The sequence below is a fragment of the Capra hircus genome, chromosome 20, assembly GCF_001704415.2.
Source record: "Capra hircus breed San Clemente chromosome 20, ASM170441v1, whole genome shotgun sequence".
Taxonomy (NCBI): domain Eukaryota; kingdom Metazoa; phylum Chordata; class Mammalia; order Artiodactyla; family Bovidae; genus Capra; species Capra hircus.
The window spans coordinates 52,438,455-52,445,967 of record NC_030827.1 but is presented as its reverse complement, the minus strand read 5'-3'; positions in this window follow the sequence as shown (position 1 = coordinate 52,445,967).

The following is a 7,513-nucleotide window of genomic DNA, read 5'->3' as shown; positions in this document are numbered from 1 at the left end:
TCCTAAATCTTGGTAAGTACAGCCAGTCAGCTTCAACCTGCTTCCTCACCGGTTCCCCATGTTACCTGAGCTCTCCTCCAGATGCTCTATTGGAGAGCGTCTGTATGGGGATGGCCAAGAATAAAGGGACTCTCTTCCTCTAGTTTCCAGTTTAAGTCTAGAGTTTTACCCTTGGAGTTACAGACTGCTGGTACTTCTTCACTCCATCTATGCTACCTCTCCAGTCCAGCCCCTTGTTGCAGAAAATTTACCCTGGGTGGACTGGGCTAAAAGATGGAGGATCCCTGTCTCACTTTGCCCGTATTAGTAGAGAAGCTTCATTCCCAAGCAGCAAAGGCTATGAATCCCGGAGACCTGGTGGATCCTACCCCAGCTCACTTATAGGGAGGAGATTTAATACTGAGAAGGGCAAGTTAAGGAGATGAGGGTCCACCCTGCCCCACCCCAATAATGCCTGCTCATTGAGCAGGGGTATATCTCAGGAGAAGTGAGCTGTTCCCCACACTCCCAGCTTCTTTGTTTTGATGCAGAGTTTCTTTCCAAGGGGAGAGGTAAGTCAGCTGTACAAAGATAGCCCCTGCTCTGCCGAAGCAGACGAAGCAGACTTTAAAACAGAGCATGAAAAAAGTTATACACAAAGACATTGTCAAGAAGAATGAAGAGCTTGGTGGAGAGCAGATATGAGGATCTTGTTAGTTTCATGATACTGGAGGCAACAAATGAAAGAACAGAGCAGCCAGAAATTCTTCAGAGAGAACCCAGTCAGCCAAGAAAAATAATCCTGGGATCCAAAGAGCCTCTGACCCTTGGGGGTTGGGAAATGCCATGTGGCATGGTATGGGTTTACCTGCTGAGCAGCAGAGTAGGACATGAATTAGTTCAAAATAATTTCCCAGCTGACACACAGATCCATCAATGCAAGGAAGAAGCCTTGCAGGCACAAGGACCTTAAGCACAATCTCTAATGAAAACTGGTTGAAGCATGAACTTCTCTTAGGGGCAACTCTTAAGAAGTCAGACAAAACTAAAATTGTAAAGATCCCTGTCAGTCTGCAGGACTGTGCATGTTCAAGGATTCACCTTCTCAGGAGTGATCAGAGAACAACCCCCCTCCCTCCAAGCAATCAGTCATTGTCTGAATATGAAGCAAAAAATAAAAACTCCCTGTAGCAGCTTCTAAGTCACACAAAGAAGAGTCAAAGAGGAAAAACAAATATAACTGACTAAAGTGGCTTAAGTACAACTTGTGACCAATAAGAGGTATATAACAAACCAGTGGTGACCCTAAGTAGCCAGTTTAAAAGATGAAAACATGTTAGAATTCCCATTCTACCAAATCATCCCACCCTCTCCCTCTCCCTCTGAGTCCAAAAGTCCATTATACACATCTGTGTCTTTTTTCCTGTCTTGCATACAGAGTCGTCATTGCCATCTTCCTAAATTCCATATATATGTGTTAGTATACTGTATTGGTGTTTTTCTTTCTGGCTTACTTCACTCTGTATAATTGGCTCCAGTTTCATCCATCTCATCAGAACTGATTCAAATGAATTCTTTTTAACGGCTGAGTAATACTCCATTGTGTATATGTACCACAGCTTTCTTATCCTGTCATGTAAGAATTGAATCGCCAGTCCATGTCTGACGTAGGGTGCAGCATGCTTGGGGCTGGTGCATGGGGATGACCCAGAGAGATGTTGTGGGAAGGGAGGTGGGAGGGGGGTTCATGTTTGGGAATGCATGTAAGAATTAAAGATTTTAAAATTTAAAAAATAAAAAAAATAAAAATAAAAAAAGAAATTACTAATAAGAATAACTTACATTAAAAAAATTTTTTTTAAGGAAAAAAAATAAAATAAAATTTATGAATACACAGAGAATATAAGAATATATGTTCTTAGAACATGCATTTTTCAGTTTTTGTGATTATTACCACCACTTGCTTTAGGCAGAAATAACAACTATTACATTATTGATGGTTCAAAAATTAGGAGTATATTTTTATTAAAATTGTTCGTTGCTCTGTTTAAGTATAAATGGTTTAGGCTATAAGTACCTATATTTGCATAAATGCAACAAAAATAAGCACTATGCTATGCCTTATTATAAACATATTAAAGCTTTAAAAATTTACATTCTTCAGACATCATAAACTCTAATTTATCATTCACATGAATACTACTTGATTAAGATTATATAAAGCAAGCTTATTTCATAATTGATTATTTTATATATTTTTAAGATTCATAAAAAAAAAGATGAAAACAAACAAACAAAGCAATTTGAACTGGGGCATCAAAGGCAGCATAAAGTAAGGGGAATAGGCTTCATGGAGATAGTTCAATCAGTCACTAGAAAAAATAAACAATTAAATAAACAATAAAATCAACAATATCAAGCAAGGATGCTGTTACTAGAAACTGACTCTGGAAATAAATTGGTGCTCTGCCACTAGGAAAGCAATATGTTTCTCTGTGACCTAAGTTGGTCACACTATACACAGCCCACCCCACTCACACCTTTCTTCATTTAAAAAATTATATATATCTCCATGGAAACTATGAAGACAGAGTTAACTGAAAAATACTGTAGACAATTTCAGTGTTTTCTGTAAATAGTCCCTACCCCCAAAAAAAGCTGTGTTGCTAAAAATGTCTTAATGGCTCTAATTTCACCATTTATTCTTCCAAACATTTATAGTATATTATTTATAAAAGTGTGTTTAAGGTATTAAAAACAAACTATATTTACCAAAAATAAAAATAAATTCAATTATTACCAAAAAAAGAAAGAAAACTGTATTGAAAAATGATATTTTCAACAGTAACTGGAATTCACATAAAGAATGAAGATAAACAGAAATAAATTAGAAGAAGGTTAATATAATGAACTTTATTTTTTTATTTGTTAAATTATTTTAAATGGTTTTATAAAATTTTATATTGAAATATGATGCAAAATTAAGAACACATAAGTACAACAAAATCTAAGAATAAGGTGTTGATTTGAAGGCTTTTTGCTAAAATTATCCCAATAGAATACCCTTCCACTGTATGTTTCGTTTCCTAGATATGACATTCAAAGCATAATCGAACAACGTTCATAATTGTATTTCACTGAAATTAAAAACTTTTACTCTTTATAAGACAATATTAAGAAAATGAAAATGAATCAACTGGGAGGAAATATTTGCAAAACACATATTTGATAGACGACTTGTGTCAGGATATATAAAGAACTCATTAATAAAACAACTCAATTTTTAAAATAGGCAACTATAAGGCATGGCCATTGTCAAATATTTTGAAATCTCAGACACATGAAATGGAAAGCAGAATTTACCTATAATCTTACTATTTCAGGAAGGGAGACCCCTTCCAGGGCCCAAAACTGGGCTCTTGTTTAACACTTGGAAATGAATTGTCCGAGGAGACACATGTGCTGACAAAGCAAGAGATTTTATTGGGAAAGGGCACCCGGGTGGAGAGCAGTAGAGTAAGGGAACCCAGGAGGACAGATCTGCCACATGGCTCGAAGGTTTTATGGTGATGGGATTAGTTTCCCCGTTGTCTTTAGCCAATCATCTGACTCAGTCCTTTTTGGTGGTTCAAGCCTTGTTCAGCCAAGATAGAGAAGGATTCTGGGAGGTGGTCAATCATGTGGTGTCTCCTTTTGAACTTTCCTGAACTTTTCCGGTTGGTGGTGGCTTATTAGTTCCGTCTCCCTCAGCAGGACCTCTTGTCGTAAACAGCTCATGCGAATGGTTACTATAGTGCCCGGCCAGGGTGAGTGGTTTTGGTCAGTGTGCTTCCCCTAACATTACTACTTAGAGATATTTACTATCAAATGAAATTTTAAATGGCACGACCTTCCAGATTTTTATGAGTAAGCATATCACTTATATTCTATTTTTACATGATTTTATCATCTGTTCATCTGTTTTTTTCACTCTATAGTACATATATTTAATATTGAGCATGTTTCTGTACTCTTTGATATTTACAAATGTGATTTTCAATAGCTATAATGGAGGGGTCATAATTTATCCAGTTTTGTATAGTTGAATACATATATCATATTCAATTTTACAGTATAATAGATCACACTCTTGTGATGAACACTGTTGCATGTAAGTCTTTAACCATGAGAGGGTAACAGGCAGGAAGGCCAGGGGTCTCCAAATGGAGGAAATAGGCTGCAAGTGTCAGACATTTTTTATCTCTCTCTTAAGCGGCAGGAAGAAACAAACTAGTTTTGGTTTTTCCCCTTTTCTATATACATTTAAAAAGAGGTTTCTCTTAAAAATCTGTTGCCATAATGACCCTTGGCTCCACCTGAACTTAACTTTTCTCAAACCCAGTGCTAACCACTGCATTTAATGTTTGTCTTAAGCTATGTTAATGTACTATGCATTTATCCTGACTCTGTCTTCAAGTTGGTTCCACCTAAAGGCTCAGAACCAAGTTGACAAACCAGTATGCTATACTCATACATTGTTCTCCTGCTGCTGCTACTGCTAAGTCACTTCAGTCGTGTTCGACTCTGTGTGACCCCATAGACAGCAGCCCACTAGGCTCCTCTGTCTCTGGGATTATCCAGGCAAGAATACTGGAGTGGGGTTGCCATTTCCTTCTCCAACATTGTTCTCCTAATCTATGTTAATGAAACTATATATTTGTATGGGAATCTGCCTTTCTTCAAGATACATATTGATCGTTTTATGGTCTGGGATGACTCACCTGGTGCCAAGATTTTCTCAAAATGCATCTTATGGGTGAGGGGCCTGGTGCCATTCTGAGTTTTGGGAGCTTTCCTTTCTTTAATTAGCAGACTGCTGGTAGCTATATAACATCCAGTTAAAGATTAGCACGGGGGTGTTCTTTCTGCCCCTTTCTGATGTCTGTGTCAGAAGCTTTCTCTATCTCTTTTATACTTTATTTTTATTTTATTTTATTTTTTTTGGTATTGAATTATTATTATTATTTTTAAAATTTTTTATTTTTACTTTATTTTACTTTACAATACTGTATTGGTTTCGACATACATTGACCTGAATCCACCACGGGTGTACATGCAATCCCCCCTCCCACCTCCCTCCCCACAACATACTCTTTCTTTCTCTAAGTGCTTAGTTGCTCAGTCATGCCCTACTCTTTGTGAGCCCATGGACTGTAGCCTGCCAGGCTCCTCTGTCCCTGGGGATTCTCAAAGCAAGGATACTGAAGTGGGTTGCCATGTCCTCCTCCAGGGGATCTTCTCAACTCAGGGACTGAACCCAGGTTTCTCTCATTGCAGACAGATTTTTTATTGTCTGAGCCACCCGGTAAGACCAAGAATACAGGAGTGGGTACTGGGTCTCCTGCATGTCAGGCCGGTCCTTTATCAACTGAGCTACCAGGTAAAGTTTCTCTCTCTCTTTTCTCTCTCTAAAAAGCCATAAGACTGTATGAAATCGTAATTTTGACAATATGTTGGTAGGTTATCAGTTCAGTTGCTCAGTCATGTCCAATTCCTCTTTGCGAACCCATGGACTGCAGCACACCAGGCGTCCTTGTCCATCACCACCTCTGGAGTTTTCTCAAACTCATGTCCATTGAGTCAGTGAACCCATCCAACTATCTTATTCTCTGTCATACTCTTCTCCTCCTGCCTTCAATCTTTCCCAGCATCAGGATCTTTCCCAAGTGTAGGTTATATATAAATCTAATACTTATGAGAATAATAGCAGACACAGATGGAGGAGAGAGTGGAGGTATATGGAAATAAAGTTTCTATCTTTCACTGCATTCAAGTCAGTACAAATGTGAAGCAGATTTTGTTGGTTTTAGTAGCCACTTTTAATCCACAGAACAACCACAAAAATAACCAAACAATGTAACTAAATATCATTTAAGAAGTTAAAATATTGCACTGCTGCTGCTGCTAAGTGACTTCAGTCATGTCCAACTCCAGCCGTATTGATAATAGCATTAAATGTGAATGGTTGTATAAAACAACTGAAAGTCAAAGACTGTGAAATTTGATAAAGAAAATCAACATCCAACTATGCTGTTTACAAGGGAGACAATTTAGATCCACATAAAGACATATTGAAAGAAAAATACTAGAAAAAGATACACTATGTGAAGAGCAATAATGAGAGCTGAAGTGGCTTTATTAGTATTAAAAAAGTAAAACTTTAAAACAAAGCATGTTACTAGAGATAAGAGGGAGAGTATATAACGTTGAGTAAATCAAACAGGAATATATTTTAAAAATTAAATATGTAAACACTATTCAACAAAGTTCCAAAATGCATTAGGGTAAAACTGAAAAAACCAAAGGCAAATAGGTTATTCAAAATTATATTTTGAGATTTTAATATTCCTCTTTTAATAAGGATGGAAAACCTAGGCAGATAGACAAGGAAATGGAAAGCTGCAACAACAGTATAAACCAAGTAATTGAACAGACATCTATAGAACACTCCACTCAGCAAAGCTCAGTACACATTTCTCAAGTGCACCGGGAACATCCTCCATGATAAGCCATATGTGGAGCCCTAAAAATAGCCTCAATAAACAGAAAAAAAAGATTGAAATAATATAAAATATATTACCTACCCTCTTAAAATTATAAATCATTATTAGGAGGAAACTTACAACTGTATGAAAATTAAACAGCCTATTCTTAAATGCTAGTGTATCAAATGGGAAATTACAATGGAAATTTGAAAATATTTAGAGATGAATGTAAATGAAGAGTTACAATAAAATTATATGAAGTACTTAAAGCAGTTCTCTGATTGAAATTTATAGCTCTAAATAATTGTATTAAGAAAGAAGAAATGCCTAAAATTAATATAATAAAACAGCACTTTAGATTCAGCTTGAGAGAAGACACAACTATATATATAGTTATATCAGCGAAAAGGCATATTCAATGATTACCACAGAAAGGCAACGATGGAAGGTTATGAAAGACAGTTTGAGAGACATGTATGCAGATCAATACTGTCTACCACATATCTTAGAAAAGGTTTGGGAAGCCATGGAGTGTGAAAGAAGGAATCCTTAAGGAATACCAGTTGAGATATGTCTGATGGAGGATGTCATTCCCCAAACTGAGGTAACATGATTCCAAAACTGATGCATCCAACAGTCTTAAAACAGTTAATGGCTTAGCAAACATTTCCCTCATTGATCAGTGGTAAAGAACCTGCCTGCCAAAGCAGGTGACATGCGTTTGATCCCTGGACTGGGAAGATCCCCTGGGAAAGGAAATGGCAACCCACTCTGCTATTCTTGCCTGGGGAATCCCATTGACAGAGAAGCCTGGTGGGGTACAGTCCACAGGGTCTCAAAAGGGTCAGACGTAACTTAGCAACTAAATAACAACAAAGATTTGTTGAATAAATCCAAAAACATTCAGGTAAAATTGTTGTTGTTCAGTCGCTCAGTTGTGTCTGACTGTGACCCATGGACTGCAGCATGCCAAGCTTGTCCCTCGCCATCTCCTGGAGTTTGTTCAAACT